At 36.7% G+C, this 19970-nt stretch overlaps 1 protein-coding gene across 10 annotated transcripts in view; it reads left to right on the top strand.

The window, feature by feature from the left end:
• UMAD1 (UBAP1-MVB12-associated (UMA) domain containing 1) overlaps positions 1-19970 on the top strand; it is a 230306-nt gene that overhangs the window by 96430 nt on the left and 113906 nt on the right. Inside the window, exon 3 of one of the 10 annotated variants that reach the window (XM_072784031.1) lies at positions 11390-11596. The exons of the other annotated variants lie outside the window; for them this stretch is intronic. The gene's annotated coding sequence lies outside the window, so the exon portion shown is untranslated. Of the gene's footprint in view, positions 1-11389; positions 11597-19970 lie in introns of those variants that run through there. 10 annotated transcript variants of the gene reach the window in all.

Genomic DNA, 19970 nt, shown 5'->3' with positions numbered 1-19970 from the left:
CTATCTCTCTAGATTGCCTATTCTGGACATATCCTATCAATGAAGTGATAGAACTGAATTTCTGTGACTGGCTTCTTTTACTTTTATGTTTTCAAGGCTCATCCATGTTGGAACATGTATCATTATTCCATCCCTTTTTATTGCTGAGTGCTATTCCATTGTGTGATTATACACATTTTATTTATCTGTTCACTAGTTGGTGGACATTTGAGTTGTTTCTACTTTTTGGCTATTACGAATAATGCTGCTATGAAATTTGCATACAGGTTCTGCATAGACAGCTTTTCTTTTCTCTTGGGTATGTGCCTGGGAGTGGAATTGCTGAATCATTTGGTAATTCTGTGTTTAACCGTTTGAGGAACTGCAGACTGTTTTTGCAAAGGAACTGGCCCATTTTACAGTTCCAGTAACAGTATATGGGGGTTCCGGTTTCTCCATATCCTGGCCAGGTCTAATTGTTACTGTCTTTTCGATCATAGTTCTCCTTGTGGATGTAAAGTGGTACCCACTGTGGGGTTTTTTCCCCCACTGTGGTTTTGATTTACATTTACTTGATGGCTAATGAAGTTGAGCATCTTTTCAGGTGCTTATTGGTCATTGATACATTTTCATTGGACAACTATCCAGATCTTTTGTTCATTTTTAAATTGGTTATTTGTTTTTTTAATTATGGAGTCATAAAAGTTCTTTATATGTCCTAGATATAAGCCTCTTATCAAATATATGATTTACAAATATGTTTTTTTCCTATTCTAGGTTCTTTTTTTGAGATTTGACTGTTTCTTCTCTTGGGTTTCTAATTACATTATGACTTTATTTGGCGGAACTTCTGAACTCTTTATGGGATGTGCATATCTGCAACAAGTCGAGAAAGGTTATACTTCCATTTCTCTGTGCCAATGAAGTCCATTTCCTAACTCTGCACTCTGTGCTGTGGCATTTGTTCAGGAGGCATTTATTTTAGTACTTGCTAACATGCTGGACCCCGGGACCAACTTCTGAGAGCTGGGGATAGAACTCCTTTCTCAGTAAGCTTACAGTCTAGTGGACAGGTCAGAAAAAGTTGTGTTGTCAGGAAAAGCATCGTATCTTTACAAACCAGGAAGAGCTTATTTTATTAGATTTATGATATAAACTTGTAGGGGATCCCTGGGTGGCTCAGAGGTTTAATACCTGTTTTCGGCCCAGGGCGTGATCCTAGAGTCCTGGGATTGGGTCCTGCATCGGGCTCCCTGCATGGAGCCTGCTTCTCCCTCTGTCCGTGTCTCTGCCTCTCTGTGTGTGTGTGTGTGTGTGTGTGTGTGTGTGTGTGTGTGTGTGTGTCTCAGGAATAAGTAAATAAAATCTTAAAAAAAATTATGATATAAACTTGTAAGTAGCTGAAGGAGACTTGAATATCACTGAGTGTATTTTACTTCCTGGTGTGTAAAAACTAGCCTAGTGTCGCGATTCCAACAAATGGTCTATTTCTCTGCGCTGTCCACTGCCCCTCATCAGAGCTTTCTGCTCAGCCTCCCTGAGCTCTGAAAGCTTCTTATGTTGGGTTATTCTTTTTTGTCATTGCCTAGGTGGTTTCTTCTCTCCATTTACCCAAGTCTTATCTGATTTCCAAGGCCTATCTTGAGGTACCTCATGATGGTATCTTTCTGATCACTGATGATCTTTTCTTGCCTCCAATTAATGTGGTGCTTTTGCAGCTTACTTGTGTCTTATGTAGTAGTCCCATATTTGAATGCTTAGTTGTCCTCCTAGCTTCCAGGTACTAGAGTTTGGATCATTTCCTTCTTTGGGACGCTACCCATGGGGCTGAATGGAAGAAACAGGGGTTTCGGGCAGCCCGGGTGGCTCAGCGGTTTAGCACCGCCTTCAGCCCAGGGCCTGATCCTGGAGAACCAGGATTGAGTCCCACATCGGGCTCCCTGCATGTGGCCTGCTTCTCCCTCTGCCTGTGTCTGTGCTTCTCTCTCTCTCTCTGTGTCTCTCATGAATAAATAAATAAAATCTTTAAAAAACAAACAAAACAAAACAAAACAAAACGCCCCAGGCGTTTCCATTCTAAGTCTGCAAAATCACTTGGAAAAGTGATGGAGGGAAACAAAGTCTGGGAAAAATCAGATAGCAGTGGGTTAGCAGATGCTGAGTTGACATTCTTAATTAAACAAGCTGTTATGTTGAGTTAATGGTAACGAAAATATACAAATTCAGGTATAGTATAGGCTATTTAGCATGTTCCTCCCTTCCCTCCCCCGCTTCCATATTTTTTCATGGGATATGCACTTAGGCTGACTTGGAACTCTCATATGTTTAAAGTTTTCCATTTCACACATGTTGTCTAAATATGTGCACGTATTTTTTGCTTTAGCTACCGGCCTAATAAAAGCCTCTTGTGAATGCTTATCACCTTGTAAAGTAGTTACCAGAGCTACAGTAAAATTTGCCTGCAAGTGAAAAGGCATTGACTTCCCTAGAGGGAGAATAAAAACCATATGAGAGAAACAGCAGCAACTGAAATTATCTGGTGTAGAAAGTGGCAGAAAGCCAGCCAAATGCTCTGTCCCTAAAATGTTCAAAACCTTTATCTCAACTCACTAAAAAGGCCACCTTGTTTAAAGAACTTCAAAACGCAAACTTGGAAATGTCCCATTATTTTGGTACAATTTACACACACAATCCCCCTTTTTATTGCTATCTTCAGGTATTAAAGCCCTAAGAGTTAAAAGAATTTTTTAAATGTTTATATTTCTTCTTAAAAATGGTGTGTGTGTGTGTGTGTGTGTGTGTGTAAATTGTTACTGGAAATTATTGCCATGTTTATTTTAGGTACTTCAATATATCTAATTAGAAATGATGTTGATTGTTAAGGAAGCAAAGTGGCTTCCGAGAGTGCATGGTGAGAAAGAGTAACAAGAAACCTTCATTAGCTATTAGGTCATGAGGACTTTTTTCTAAATAATAGAGATGGAACGCATTGATAAATCCTGCTGTTTTGGAGTTGCCATGGGAGACTAGACCATGTTATAATAGAGATATTTTGATGTCTGGCCTAGGGTGGGGGACAACTCTAAACTCTAGCCTTGTTTTATTCAGAAGTATTGGCATTTTTTTGAAGTTAATTTTTTAGAAAGTTCACTCAACTTTTTGCTTTATAATTCTTTAAATTCTTAAACCCAGAGAGTCCTAGTCCTGGAAAACCCAGCTATAGTTAAATGCTTTTTTCCCTGAATAATCACTATTATTTTTCCTATTACTATTAGTACTCCTCTGTTTGTTGAACACTTTCTTACAGAACATTTCATACATGCCACTTTATTTTGATTCTTTCAGAAATCCAATAAGGCAGGGCAAACACTTTTATATTGGTTTAGGGATGGGGGAAGCTGAAGTTCAAGCATACCACATAACTTGGTAGAGGTCACAGGCAGCAGAGGATAATTTTCTCTCTACTACTCCTCAGTGCCACTTGAAGAACTTCAAATCTGAGGGGTGACTGGCTGGCTCAGTTGGTAGTGCATGCTCTTGATCTTGGGGTTGTGAGTTTGAGCACCACGTTGGGTGAAGAGATTACTTAAAAATAAAATCTTAGAAAAAAAAAAGCTTCAAATCTTAGGTTATTTTGATACTTCACAGTGATGAAATACATTTTTTGGCAAGAAATAAGCCATTTAATCAGAACTGCCAGGAAGGCTTCCATAGTAGTCACTCAAAGTAAAGATGGAAGTTTTCAGTCCTTTCATCTTTATCACTGAGCTCATTTGGTCAAAGTTTTGGAAAACGGGAAGTCTTCATTATCGTTTGCTGAATAACTCTGTTTCTCTGTATAACTGAAAATTCGACCTTCATTATTTTCAATTTAACAGATAATTTTCCTTAAAGGAAGAGCAGATTTGTTCTTGGAAAAAAAGTATAGTAATTAAATCTAAACCATTAAAATATTAGGTAATATGAGAAATGCTATTTCTGGGCCACATAAAGGAAAACAAGGTGTAATCACCTAACAAAGCATATGTTTTGTAGTATGCATTATGTTTTCTTTTATATGTAAGTTAAGCATTTTATTATTTATATTTTATTATATATTTATGTAATACAGTTATATGATATAATTCCTTAAACCAAATTCTGTTCAATGGATTAGAATATATTACAAATTCAGTACCTGTCCATAAATATATATTTATTTATTTATTTTTCCATAAATATATACTTAGAGAAACTTTATGGAACCAGCAACAACATTTTGAAATTACTGCAACAAAACTAAATGACCAGTCCTGGAATTGGAATATAAATTAGTCAGTTGGGGCACCTGGGTGGCTCAATGGTTGAGCATCTGTCTTTGACTTGGGCCATGATCCCGGGGTCCTGGTCCCCATGGGGAGTCTGCTTCTCCGACTCTGCCTGTGTCTCTGCCTCTCTCTGTGTCTCTCATAAATAAATAAATAAATAAATTTTTAAATAAATAAATAAATAAATTAGTCAATCAATCTTGTTAAAGCTGCCAGAATTATTTTTTCCCCCGTTGGATGGGAGTAGGTCAGGTGAGCTTTGGATTTCTATTTACAGCGAAGTATTAAACATCATGCTGTGGTGGTACATTGATAATACAATCAAAATGCTGATTCACCCATTTACCAAATTTTTTGTGATAGCTATTGCTTTTTTATGCCTGCTTAAATGCTATATATCATGTTTTGTTTTGACAGTAGTAGACCATTTTAATATATGAATTTAAAATTTTGTTCTATATTTAGAAAGAAATGGGGAAAAATGTAATATTTTCCACAATAATACTTTGGGATTTAGCTCTGCCCTTCTAGAGTCAGGCATGGTCATCAATAAGTGTAGGAACTACCAAGGTTCCCACATTCCGAATTATCTCTTTTTGTCCACTTTTATTGCTGTGTGACAGACATCCCATCACACATGATTTTCCTCTATTCTGGACTTCTTTTCATTTAGATCAATATGAATGCATTGATTTCTGTATTTGCTGTTTGGATTTTTCCCTCCTTTTGCAGAAATTTCCCTTGCCAGTGCTTTTAAAAATTCTAACTGTAGCCTTTCCATACTTGGTGTTGGTATTTTACAATAGATTTGAAGAAAAATTGTATGAAGTTCCAAGGCAAATATTTATCAGTTATTTTTTTGAAGTTAAAATGAAGGCTGTAACAATTCCACAATAAATACCGTGAAATTTAATGTGCTAAATTAATTTAAACAGTTTTGACATTTTTTCCTTGAAGGACTCCTTTCTGGGTTTTTATAATCTCACTAAGTGAGGATACAAGGTGGTTTAATTACTTTCCAGCAGCACGTGTTCTAACAGCCAACATTCCAAGTTAAAGCTATGTGTCTTCTTGGGGTTTGAACTGTTTCCACCTAATCCAAGGGAAAATATTTGAGGGACATTAGTTAATGCATTTTCCAGGAATGGGAATGGGTAAGTATTTTTTTCATAGCTTATAGAATATTTAGCGATTTGAGACTTTAATATTTAATTTTATAGCATTCTCGGTACTGGTGGCAAAGGCTTCCTCCAGAAATAGTGAGAAATTATGTGAACTCCCTTCTTGGTGTGTTTAGGAGGGCAAGTCATAAATCGTCAGTCCCATATTTTTCGAAAATGAAACTGGGCATTGATATTTGCTGTGATCTAATATGCAGATATAACGAAAAGGTTCATAAAGTAGTATAAAGATTTTTGAAAGTTCTCACTGAAGGTCATATAAATTGAAACTGTGATGCAGAAAACATCTAAGATTTAATTATTCTTTTCTATGATAGATTATCTAAGTTCTGTTAAAACCTTAATAACATTAAGTACTAATGAAAGGACCTTATGTGTCACATTTGCATTCATAAATATCCATGAAGGATCTCTTTCACCAGTGTTATTCAATCTTAGTCCAGGACAAGGTCAGACATTGATTATGTTTGACAGTCTTAACAAAAGTGAATAGGAAAGATAGATTTTCTTGTATTTTACTGCTAGAATGGTAAGAGGCAATGACGTTTAATATATAGTATAACACAATGGAATGATAACGATCAAGTGCAACTGTAACAATTACTATTTATTGAGCATCTGCTAGGTGCCAGGCCCTATAAGAGCTCTTTATATATGTTTCATATAATGTAATTTTCGCAAACTTCTTAAATTCAGATAGTATTATACCCATTTGCCCAAACACAGAAACTGAAATTCCAAGAAATTAAATGATGTGTCTAAAGCTTCCCAGCTAGAGGCCATTTTGCATATACTCAACCCCACTGAGCCAAGCTGCTTGTTGATGTTTGGCTACCTTGTGATCAGAGACAGAGAATGTATTGATAATGTATAAATTATTTGGCTCAGAAATGTTTGTACTTTTAAATTCGAATTACCTGTCTTTAGCAGTTTGGAATTTGTAACATGATGGAAGATAGTAAAACTCCACTCAAATTAGTATGACTATTTTGATTTAAGCTTCTCTGATTACTCCCCATTTCATATTACACATGGATGCTTATTTTTCTTATATTTAATGTGTGTAAAACCCTGGTGTGTGTCAAATACTGCTCTCAGTATTTATGAAAATGAATTTATTTAACGCTCATAGCATCTCTATGGGGTAGGTTTTATTTTATCCCTGTCTTACAGATAACTGAAGTACAGAGAAGTTACGTGACTTGCTCAAAATTACAGGTAGAAAGTGGCTGAGCCAGGATTTGAACCCAGTGTGACTCTGGAGTTTGTGCTTTTAACTGCCTCTATTTTTCAGATTTTACAAAACATGGTGAAAGCAATAATTGTTTGAAATTTATTGCTGGACTTACAAGTGTGTGTTAGGGTAAATGGAAATAATAAATAATGTCAATAAGATATTCAGTAAGAAGTAATGACCCCCCAAAAGACCTTGGAACTCCCTAGATTAAAAATAGAAGATGAATTTGGAAGACAACTTTAATTGTGTTAAATGCCAGTTGAGGCTCCTACTCTGTAGATCTGTTTGATGCTGTGCAAGCTCTTTATGGATATAGCCAAGCAGGATATTGTTTCCTATGTTGTAGCACTAGTTACATTACTTCCACTAATGAAGAAATATTGAGCTCTGTGATGACGATTTCCCACCCCACTTATATGTATCATGGCTTTAGCCCATATGTTATAAATGAGAAAGATTTCTTATGGACATATGGGACAAATGAGGCTTTTAGAATTGTTATGTTAAAACGGGGCTGATGTTTCCAGAGACTGAGGGGCTGGGGGTTGTTGCATCAATCAAAACAATGAATTGTTAAAACTGAAACTGAAGAAGTTTCTGAGAGAGGTTTTTGATTAATTAAGATCTCAACTTGTATGAATTTCAGTTTTGGCAAAACAAAGCTTAAGCGATTCTAGCTGTGCAATGTGGGAAAGTCAGGGAACGTAAATGAGAGTCTGCTATGAGACTTTCTAGAAGTATACTCAGCCTAAAATTGAATATTTATGTGTATGTGGGGCAGTGGAGTAACAGGTGGGAACACCCAGCTCCTCTTGGGGGGTAGATTAAGGACCTTTGGTTTAAACTGGATCTTCTAACTACTTTGTTTACCTGTAATCAGAGGCAAGTTTAGCAGGAGCTAATTTGCTAGATTTAGGTTTCAGGGCCCCTTCCTTACACCAGCCCCTTCCAAGGATTTGGGAGGCCCTCTGGCTATATATGTTCACATGGCCATATTGTTTTTGCAAAATTGGGAGAATTTTAAGATACTTAAACCACAGTTAGGACTGCTGTCTCTTTTCTACTCTGACCTTCCTTCCATCACATTTCCTCATATGCTGGATTGCTTTGGAGTGATCACAGGCATTCTTTGGATCTGGCTAGAAGGAAGTTGAGCTGGGAATACGTAACTTTAACTTCAGTTTGAAAGATGCTTTGGAATGTTTCAGTCAGACAACTGAGAAATCACAGATTCCTAATTTAGACAAAGATGAAGAGTTATTTTTTTCACCTTTACCTTTATTAAAGAACTGAGAAAACTCAGATAATAGAACATAAAATTAAAACAACCAAGGTGAATGATGAAATAAGTAGAAATTATTCTCCAAAAATATACTGTACAAAAGAAAATCGGATTATCCCCATAGCAGTAATTTATTGAGAAGAGGAGATACCTCTTGAATATAAGTAGTAAGATGGATTGTTTGAAAATCTGGTTATGGAAGAGGAATGAATCCTTTGAATTCCTTGGGAAAAGAGTTATGTTTCTTGCTGATTTGACCACCAAATACTAACATGGAAAAAGATAACATAAAACTTTATAATAATGTGTGTCTATAGTGAGCTTTATAGTTAACAAGTGTCTTCAATTCAAAGAATATTTAGGGATAACTCACCGCATATGAAACTGAAATGTCTTGAAATTTTGCAGCTTATATATGAAAGAAATTTTGTGGAAGTTTCTCCAAATTTGACAATGGTCCTAAAAATTGACCTGAGTTGTGAAGGTTAGAGCTTTCTACAACATATATTTCCAAACAATTGGTTTCTATATCTTCATTAATAGAAACACCAAATTATTGTTCAATTTTATGTGCAGAACATTACATTACAAAATTGCCACTTGTCAAAATGTGCACAGTAAAAAAATGTTAGGAAGAAAGCGTTATAGAAGTGTGCCAGATGATTGACTAATAAAAAGGGGGGTGGTATTTCTCTGATTTTGTGATGTTTGTGGTATTTTCAGTTGCTTAAAATTTACTTTTGGTCATTTTTCTTATTCTACATGCATTTTCACTGATCTAATGTTGTACTCCTGTTTGTATTCTTCATCTTTAAAGGGGCTCCAAAAGGGTTAAGACTCTACACTACCTGTTTGTAGTTAATAGTTTGTAATGTGAAAAAATAATAATATGTATATGTATATGTATATGTAAAAAAATAATATGTGGCACACACATCCCACAATGTCTGAGGTAAGTAGAAGATCCTGCCCCCACTCCCATTTTGAATTTCAGAAGAAAACCTTTAAAGAAAAGTTTTACCTTTCCTCTGTATTTTCTACAGTTATTTAGATCTGTTTTGTCCAATAAAGTAGACACTCGCCACATGTGGTTATGGAGCACTATTAAAATGAGACGTACTGAATTTTTAACTTAATTTAAATTGTATTTAATTTCATTAAAATTTAATTTAATGAATTTAAATTGAAATTTGAAACTAATACCTAATGAAACATACTGTCAAGTATGTTTAGGACAACTTGGGCATGCGGATTTACTTCAGCCCTGAATTTTGGGAAATCTATAATATGACACTAATGTTCACGTGCCTCTCTGTGTGTATGTGTGTGTATGTGTGTGTGTGTTTGTGTGTGATGTGTATATACTTTTTTCCACAAAGGATCATACTCTGCATATACTATTCTTCATCTTGACTTTTTAGCTTTATGTTTTACACAGTAACTTACAGATTTATCTAATTTACTTATTAGCTGCGTAATATTCTTTTCTATTCGTATGATCTTTTTTACATGGATGCTGGAGTGATTTTTTTAAATGTAAGGGAGATCATGTCACTCACTCCTATGTTTAAAACCCTCTCATCGCTTCAGATCTGTCTCAAATTAAAATCTCAAGTCTTTAGCAGGCCCCTAAGACTTGCCTTGTTTTGTCCCTTCATAATTTCTTTTCAGTTCAGTGTGGCATGTGCATCTCTTCATCTGTAATGTGAGGTTTAAACACAGATGCTTTATTCTTTTTAAAAACTCTGTCAGAAATGTTACCAGTAAAGCAAAGTGTCTTCATTTACTAAATGCAAAGTCTTATTTGGTTTCTCACTTACCTGACCACCAGCAGCTCCTCCTATAGCAAAGAAATCTGGTTTTTCCTCACCAATAGCACTCAGTGAAGTAAAATAAACCTTGTTAACCAGAGTAAAAAACGTTGCAGGCACTCTCTAATCAAGAGCACATTTGAAGGAGGAAATGGCGTTATGGCAGATAACTGAAGTGCACTATGTCTTAAGAATTTGGTGCTTCTTTATTGCTAGATTAAATTTCAGAATTTTGAGTCTAAATTTTCCTTTTCACATCTGGTGACACTTTTTTTAATCAGTGTGCAAAAGGAGAAAAATCTGTCTGCCTTCTCTCCATGCCTCTCACTGCAGTCCAGCCTATGCCAGGCATAGGGAAAAGCCTTTCGCATTGGCAAGGAAACTCCAAAATGATTTCCAAGCCTATTAAAAGTAAAAGGAGAGTTTTGCAGAAAAATTTAAGATTTTTTTTTCTTTTTAATTGGAGTGGTACAAAATAAGAAGCAACTTTTAAAATTAAATAATGAAAAGTAAAAATGTGTTGGCTCAGAGTGTATGTAATGTTAGGCTTTCTGGGGCCACCAGTGTAAGGTGGACTCCTGTGATCTATTAAGACTTAAAATTTAGGAATATAGTATTTTGGAGGATTTATGATTGACAACTAAAGGGATTATGAGGCAAGGTATGGTGATAGTTAGAAACACATGTACTGGCAATGGCACACATTTATTGCTGAATAAATGTATTGGATGAACAAATGAATAAACAGGGCAACCATGTCACTTTCAGTAGGTAACACGCATTAGAGCATTGTGCCCTGGGAGAAGGGGACTGAAGAAATCAGGAATAAGTGAAGGAGAGAGCAAGGAATATAAAGTGATTGCGGAGAAGCAGTGAGCTCTAAAACTGTGGGTGGAATGAAATAGGACCCTTGGAGGTGAAGACAGTTGTTGAGAAATAAAAAGATAGCCATTTATTTGTGAGTCCAGGCAAGTGGCAACTCCACTCCAAAATTATCAGAATTTTGTAGACTAAGGTTTTAATGAAATCAGGAATGTAAAAAAAAATCAGGAATGTGAGGGCATGTGGTAGACTGACAAAAAGCGAGCTTGTTGGTGGATTCAGAGAAGTTGAGAATTAAAGTATAAGTGGGTCTGGTCTGAGTATCTTTAAGACTGTTTATGAAGAAAGTGACAGAAACTCCAGCTTGTCCTGGCTTAATTGAAAAAGGGCATTTGTCAGCTCAGACCAAACAGCCCCTGTGTGGGTTGGGCTGACTTCAGGCATACCCGATCCAGGTTCTCTTGATGGTCGGGATTGTCTCCTTTGCTAAGAAGGGCTGATCCTCCTCTGGTGGCAGGATGGTATAGTTGTTGCCCTGCTCTCTGATGTATGTGCTGGTCACTTCTGTCTCCCACACTATGGGAGGAGTATCTTGATAAACAAGTTTTTAATTTTAATGTTGAATTTTACATTTATGTATAATGTTTCTGGGCCTTGTGTAAGTAATCTTTCCCAACCAAAGATCGAGAAAATGTTCCGTATTTATCTTTCAGACTCTATGGTTTTACCAATCAAATGTAGAATTATAATCTGCTCAGGACTCCTTGTAGGTTTTTCAGTGATTCTACTGTGTAGCCAGAGTTGGGTGCCACCAGGCTACTTGGTGCTGAGAGTCTTCCCAGGATTCCTGGGTCCCACCACGGTGCAGGGGAACTGCTCACCCCAGAAGAAATGACCAGTTTGGCTGAACACCTGCATGTTGACCTGTTCTGTGGCAAACTAATATGCATTAAAGCTTTTTTGTCTTAAATAAATAAGACTTTGTCTTTCTTTGAGAGAGGATTTACTACAGGTATTAAGAGATGAATGATGTGTATGTATCCGTTAGTAAAAACAAACAAAAAAACAAGATCTAAAGAGAGTATCTCTTCATAAGCAATGATCAATTATATTGTATAGTCAACATATCTTCTTAGATTCTGAGATCTTGAGACTCTTCCACTTCATGACTCTTACTCCTTTATTTTTGACACGGTTGCACACTATGAGGTATCCAAGATGTGAGAAAGTAAAATTATTCCAGATGGTGCTCCTTTTTAATTTTTTTGCAATGTTTCCATCTAATCCTCTCCCACAAAAGAAAAATTCCCCTTGGAATTGCTTCTGTTATTATCTGTATTCATTTTTAAACCTTGACAACCATGTGGACATAGTACAGGTGGTTTTGTAGAAGAGTGATCTATAAAGTTTTTTGTGCTGTGCTGCAGAAGGGGAACTACTTCAGTTGCCAAAGCAAAGCTGATGTAAAGTCATTGAACATGTTTCGGAGCCAGATGTAAATGAAGTAACTTTTTTTGAAGATGAGTTAATTTACAGATATCTGATCATTCTAATTTGGGATAGACAGAAAAGCAGAGTAACACTGATTATGTGTAACGGTCTGGCTAGCCTCCTGGCTCCACCTCTTGCTAGCTGTGTGGCCTTGGCAAGTCCATTAGCCTCTCTGAAATGAACAAGATAGTAATCCCACCCTGTAGGGTTGTTGTGTAGATTGAATAGAGAATGCAGATAAAGCTCCAGGCTATCAGTGCCTGATACTCTATATGTGCTCACTGAATCTCAGTTGTGCTTGATCCTGCTACCACCACCTTTGCAGAGGCCACAGCAGGGTGTCTGTTGTGTTCAATACTGTCTCCTTTTGGTCCACCCAGAGTGAAGGCTCTGGGGTTGGGACCAACTCTTAAAAATCAACATGCAAAAACTGAGGGAAGGAGCTGGAAGATGATTTATTTTAAAGAAATTTAAGTGTTCGCTTACTTGGGGTTTTTTGTTTGTTTTTGTTATCTTATTTTGAGATAAGATAACAAAAACATCATAGCCTCACATCATAGCCTCTCCCCAGTGGTTTTGAACCCTTCTTGATTGCACGGTTATTTTTCTGTTTATGTAGAATTTTTATAGTAAATATCTCAAAAGACAAAAGTGGAAGAAAAATTTTTATGGGTCTCTTTTAAAAAAAAAAAATTTAGGTATGCCTGGGTGGCTCAGCGGTTGAGCATCTGCCTTTGGCTCAGGATACGATGCTGGGGTCCTGGGATTGAGCCCCACATCAGGCTCCTCGCAGGAAGCCTGTTCTCCCTCTGCCTATGTCTCTGCCTCACTCTCTATGTCTCTCATGAATAAATAAATAAAATCCTTTTAAATTTTTTTTAAAATTTTATTTCTTTGGGAGAGAGAGAAAACAAAAGAGAACGAGAGAACATGAGTGAAGGAGGGTGGGTTAGAGGGAGAGGGAGAAGGAGGCTCCTCATTGAGCAGGGAGCCTGTTGTGGGGCTTAGTCCCAGGGCCCCAGGATCATGACCTGAGCTGAAAGCAGACACTTAACTGACTAACCACCCAAGTGTCCCAGGGTCTCTTTCTTTTTTCAATCTTGCAATATTGTTATAAAATATTAAAGCTTTCAAGTTATAAAGCTTAATACATCATGCATCCATATGCCTGCCATTAGCTTCAGAAACAGAACAGTATGGATGGATACCATGGAAGCTGCCTGAGTACAACTTTGACACCCAGAGAGGTAGCCACTCATCTCCATCCCATTTTCTTATACCACATATGATACATTTTTTTACAGAGAGAGGCAGAGACACAGGCAGAGGGAGAAGCAGGCTCCACGCAGGGAGCCCGATGTGGGATTCGATCCCGGGTCTCCAGGATCACACCCTGGGCTGCAGGCAGGGCTAAACTGCTGCACCACCGGGGCTGCCCCAACATACAATATGTAATTCCAAACTATGTTTGGTTTGGTTTTGCTTATTTTAAAAGTTTATATAAGTAAACTTTTAACTTCTTTGCATTCTGCTGCAATTTGCTTTCTTTATGCAATGTTGTATTTGTTGGATTCATCATATTGATTTTAACTTTCATTCATTCATTTAAACTGTTGTATGATATTTCTTTGCATGAAGATACCATAATTTATTTATCCCTTCTTGTGGTAGTAGACATTTCACTCTCGCTGTCTCTCTCTCATAGACCATGCTACCATTGATGTTTTATTACATGTTTTACTTCACAGATCTTTGTAGCTTCAGTTTTGTTTTGTTTGTTTTTATACAGGAAATGAATTAGTCTGGTCACATTTTGTGGCCCTCATTGTTTGCATCATCATAAGATTGCACTACATCTTTTATGTCTTTTCTAGCTCAAAATTATACTGTTTATGTAGGCTATTTAGACTAGATAGTTTGAATTATTGGATTTTAATTAGGATAGTTTCACAGTCCCATTAGTGTGTCTCTTCAGTACATTCTATAGGATATGGATTTTACATATGCAAGGGAAAGTTCCATTTTGAACATTTTTGAGAACAAAAATATATACAATATTAGAAATTATCATTAGGCATGATGACACAAGACACTAAATTTTTTCACCCAATTTTGTTTCTTTCCTGGAATCTAGAGTAATTACAAATGCTAATAATTTAAGATAAACATAACTATATGCATATGTAAAAAATGTTGTCTACATGTAGATCAGTCCCTGTACTTGATTGCACAAGAGTTCCGGTCACACTGAGTCTTTCATGTTCTCCTTAACCTAGAATGAAATTTCATACAGTCAAAGCATTCTGCTGTCCCCTTTGCTTCTCTGTCTGTCTCTCTCTCTCTTTTGCTTCTTACATAAATGAAAACCTAATATAAGATTATGAATAGGCAAATACTCTAATGAAGAAAAAAGTACTAGAGAATCTGAAGCAAGGAGAGATTACATCTGAGTGAAGAGCCTAGAAAAGCTTCCTGGAGGAAGAGGAATTTAAGCTGGACCTTAAATGTCTGTGACAGGCAGGAGGTGTGGGGACCCTCCAGGGAGCCCATCCACTAGCAGAATGCCGTGCCAGAGAGGCTGCTCACGGTAACACAGAAAAGAAGTTCTTAGCACTGTCCAGATTTCTGGCCCACAGACTTGTGAGGTATAATAAAAATCATCTTTGTTGTAAGTCATAAGTTTGGAGTAGTTTGTCATCACCAATAGTTCCTAGGAATGGCAGCGAACACCAGGGAAGGGAATATTTACTTTCTTTGTTTTTTATTTTTTATATTTTTTGCTTTTGTTTGGTTGGTTTTCTGCTTGCTGAAAACGGTATCTGTCCCCCTAAACCTCTCCCCCAGATACACTACGGCGTGAATTGTAGAGCTGCTAGCTGGAAGACTGAGTTGGGAGAGGATTCCAGGCAGAGGAAATGGCATGAACAAAGATGGCGTAGTAAGGAAGGACAGGATACAAGGAAGGCAGGCAGTGAACCAGATATGACTGGAAGCAGGGCCTGTCTTGGTGAGTAGTGACTGATGAGACTAGCACAGAGTAAGGACATGGTATGAAGGGCTTCAAGTGTGAATTGAAGAGACTGGATGGTGTAGAGCCACCAAAAACTTTTTGGAATGAGAAATTAGACTAGCGGGACTCATCTTTGGGAAACTTCTCAGACATATGTGGGATGGACTCAAGTGTGGAGCAGTTAGAGGATCAAGTTGGAAACTCTGGCAAGATGTCATATGTGTCTGCTTTATGGTGGCCAGAGCCATAATGAAGACAAGAAAATAGGCAGCAGTGGGGGTGTTTGGCTGGCTCAGTTAGTTAAGCGATTAAGTGTTAGATTCTTGGTTTCAGCTCAGTTTCATGATTCTGAGGTCATGATCTCAGGATCATGAAATCAAGCCCTTCATGGGATTCCATGTTCAGCACAGTGTCTGCTTGAGTTTCTCTCTTCTTCTCCCTCTGCACCCCCTGCCCTGTTCTCTCTCTCAAATAAATAAATAAATCTTAAAAAAAAAAAAAAAAAGAAATACATGAGAAACATTTTGGGTAGGGCTACCACTAACCCACTCAGTGCATTCTGGGAATTAAAAAGATGCCCTGTCGTTAAGACCTCTTACTTCTATTTGTTAGAAAATTGTTGTAATATATTTATTTAATTAGAATAAGACACTTGACTGCCATCTACTGGAAAACTAAACATACACATCTATAGTGCGAATGCTCCTCCCTGCAGATGTGGCACTCTTGCACAGTATAAAACCTGTACTACCATGTCTGTGACCATAGTCATGTGCATATGACTGGTAGGACTTGGTAGCTGATTGCATTAGTTATCAGAGGGAAAAGGAAGAAACTTCAACTCTGGATGGTAGGGAAGTTGGTAATAACATTAATAGAACTGGATCTTATTCTTAGGGAATAGGCTTATAAAATATAATTGTTCTAAACATGGAAAATTCGAGAAGTTGGCCATTTTGTTCATTGATCCTAGTACTTTGCATTTACACAATTGGAATTTTATCTCTTCTTCTGGAGTCTCAGATTTCCACTCTCTGTGACATCTGAGAACGGTGACCAATCTCTCTTCTCTCTTGGATTCCATACCTTCCCCCTTCCCTCATATCTTTTCATTCTTTCCTGATCACCGCTTCTCAGTCTACTTTGCAGGCCCTTTTTTTCCTCAGGTTTTTATTCATGTGCCTTTGCATACAGTGGGTGCACAATAAATGTTTGTTGAATTGAATGACATTGCCTTTGTATGATCAGTCTCAGGTTTACCAGGAGACTGACTCATTGGTGCTAGGGACTAAGGGTGTGCCAGAATTTGGAAAGTAGAAACCTATCCTAAATACAGTCCCTTGTTTTAGGATCTATTTTCTACACAATGGGTCACTCTTTATTGGGGAATTCCTGTACTGTTGATCTGTTCTTCACTGTTCAGCAGTAGCAACACCAGGAGAACAAATTATTTATATTGGCTATGTCATACAGGCGTGTCTAATTCAGAAAATAGTTTCAAACAAAATAATGAAGCTTCCCTGTCTTCTAATTTGGGAAGAATGAGAAGTTCTTTTTTTTTTTTTAATTTCAACTTTTGTCCAAGTAGATTAGTGATGAGTTAAGTAAAATCCCATTTAAATATTTTCATTTGAGGTTATTTGCTAACATTCGTACCACCACCACCTCCTCCTGCTTCCCAACCCATTCACATAGGTTACTTTTGCTTTCATTTTTCATGGCGCTTGTATATCAAGGCAAACCCAAGAACTGTGCTCCTCTGACACGACTTTGCAAACATTTATTGTGGGGCTGCTTTGTGCAAAGTGCTGTGGGAGGCTTCACAGAAGATATAGAGGTTTCAGATTGCTTCTGCCCTTCAAGAGAGACTGGCTTAATGGGAGAAGTAGACACATATGTAACTGCTCCAGGGCAGGCGATGACAAGGGTCATAATATAGTGCAGACAGAGCCAGGACTCCCTGTGTAAACATCACTCTAAGACTGAGCCACCATACATGGACTTGCCATATTTCTTTTCTAAATTGCACACGTTTAACTCGTAATTTACCTGAGTCGGATTAGAATGTGTTTTCTTCAAAGATTCTTCAGTCAAAAACCTGTGAAATTTAAGGTTTAGCAGAATTTAAACGAAAAATACACTGAATAACATTGATTCGATTCCTTTAAATTTGATTTTTAAAATGGTTCTAAGTTACTATCCAAAGAAATTAAAGAAAACTAGAGTGATATTAAATAAACAAGGATATAAAACAGGAGTTTTATGTTTATGTGAGCTCAATATTTAGGAAATAAATATCCTGAAATTCGCTTGCCAAATTTTATGTTAAAATATGTTTTGAGTACAGGAAAAAGAAAATTATAAACAGTACAGTAGGAAAAAATAAATATAACTCTCGTAAATACAATGAGGTAGAACATAAATACTGAATGGATCATTGCTGTTTTAATTAAGGTGCCTTTTATTTAAGTAAAACCAGTGCCATTTTTACAGTTATTGGAGAAACGAGGACATTTATTTGAATTTTTATTTATTTATCTTTTTTAAAATTATTTTTTATTTGAGTTTTTAAAATGTATTTAAGATTTGAAATTTAAACAAAATATTTTGTTTTTTAAAAAATAATTTCTTCTACATTAACTCAATCCCAAAGAAATCAATGAGTGAAATCAAACCAAGTACACACATTATACAAAAATAAATGCCACTGAAAACTCATTTTAACTTCTGTTTAAAGCTAGTCATAAAAGTGTTTAATTTGTATAAGTAAACAATTCAAGTTTACTGACTTAATATGATGACTTGTAACTTTTACTTAAGAAACTCATTCTTCTTAATATGAAATGCAGCTTTGTGAAGGCATATTTTGCCTAATGTATTTTCCTTAAAAATCTAAAATCAGAAATGTACAGTTTGTCAACCAATTTTATAGGTAATAGTAAATTGGGAATAGTATCTCAAATAGCGAAATAAGAGAAGCATCACAAAGATACCAAAAAGGTTTAAAAGTATCACAGGAAATAGAAAGATAATACATCTAAGAGCAAGTAATCTGAAAGAGATATTCAATGGGAGAAAATGCTTAGTAATGCTGAAAGGGTGCCAAAGTGATATCAGACAGCAAAGCAGGTATGAGGTTGCAATGGGATATGGCAGGGACAAAGAGCTATTGCCATTTGGGGAGTCATCTTGCAAACTCATTACAGTAAAAAGAAAGGAAGCAGAAATCTCTTACAAATTGACACTATCAAGAATGCATTTGTTTTATGCCAACCCAGGAACTTCCAAACCAGAAGCCACTGATATTTTGAGTAATTTGGAAAACAGAAATTACACTGTTTAGAATAGGGGAGAATTGACCTAATAAAAAAGATTTTGAAAACAAAAGGTCTTGGAACACCTAGGTGGCTCAGTCAGTTAAGCATCTGGCTCTTGATTTTGGCTCAGGTCATGATCTCAGGGTTGTGGGATCTAGCCCCGCATCAGGCTCCACACTGGGTGTGGCATCTGCTTGAGATTCTCTCTCTCCCTCTGCCTCCCTCCCCGTGTGTGTGTGCTCTCACTCTCTCAAATAAATCCTTTTAAAAAATGTCTTATCTTTAAGTAATAAAACAGTGTGAAGTTATATGATGGATATAAGCAATTTGTTGAGGGAAAAAAATCGTTAAGATTAAATTGAGACCATGGAAGCTGAGAGAGTGTGAACACTTTCATAGGCAATTCTCAACATCTAGGCCAATTGTGCAGATTACAAAGAAGCATCTTAGGGCAGTGATGGGAACTGGATCACTTGAAGCAGGTTTTAAGTTCATGAAGAACTTCGTTAAGTAACTGTGCCAGAATTGATTGGAAACAAGCATGTTCTAACAATGAGGTAGTATTTCCACTGTTGTCTATACTGGTCAGATTACTCAGCCTCATTGTTTACAATCTGTGATTCAGTGTTTATACTCTAGGACCATTTAGATGTCTTTGCCAGGGTACACTGTCCTTTGTCTTAGCACCCTTTTTGATCTTGGCTTCTAGAATTTCTTTGGTTTAACCTCTTATCTCTGCAACTGGCCTTCTGTTTCCTTTGAAAGCACTTCCTTCCCTGTATATACCTGCTATTCTGTCTCAGAACTGATCATATTTGTCTTCACCTGTCACTGTCTACTACTGGTGATCCATCTTTGCTTTAATTCCTACTATCATTAATTCTTTTAAGGATACATCAAATCAGATGTATTGGCTTCTCATACTTAAATTATTGAAGCCCTGTTCCTAGTCTTCCCATTCCAGATCCAACAAACCCACAGCTTTTCACTTATGCTGGTGAGGACAGCATCTCACTGATCAAAAGACTGAATTCCTTCTAACCCTGTCTCCTGTGTCTCACTACTTTACTCTTTCTGTCCCTTTTCTTCTGATAGCCAGTTCTTAACTCTGGTCTTGAGGTCTTTCTCTCAAAATATTCCCTTTGTTTCTTGCAGTACTCCAGTGCTTAAGAATAATGAGTGGTAATAATATTTAATCAAATGATATCATGGCCTCAGAAACTATTAGTGACTTACAAAAACTTCTAATTCAGATTAAATTTCTGTTTTGATATTTCCTTATTTAAACTCATATGAAAAAGGAAATTAGTTATATTAAGCAAATCTAATAATATTTGTAGCTTAATATTAAAGCTCTAAAAGTTGTTCTTTTAAAATAGAAAATGGCTGGGACACTGGGTGGCTCAGTCACTTAAGCACCCAGCTCTTTTTTTTTTTTTTAATAATTTTATTTATTTATTTATGATAGTCACACACAGAGAGAAAGAGAGAGAGAGGCAGAGACACAGGCAGAGGGAGAGGGAGAAGCAGGCT

This window comes from Canis lupus, chromosome 18 (genome assembly GCF_048164855.1).
Source record: "Canis lupus baileyi chromosome 18, mCanLup2.hap1, whole genome shotgun sequence".
Taxonomy (NCBI): Eukaryota; Metazoa; Chordata; class Mammalia; order Carnivora; family Canidae; genus Canis; species Canis lupus.
Note: the sequence above shows the minus strand (reverse complement) of the source record. Positions and strands in the feature narration are given on the sequence as shown.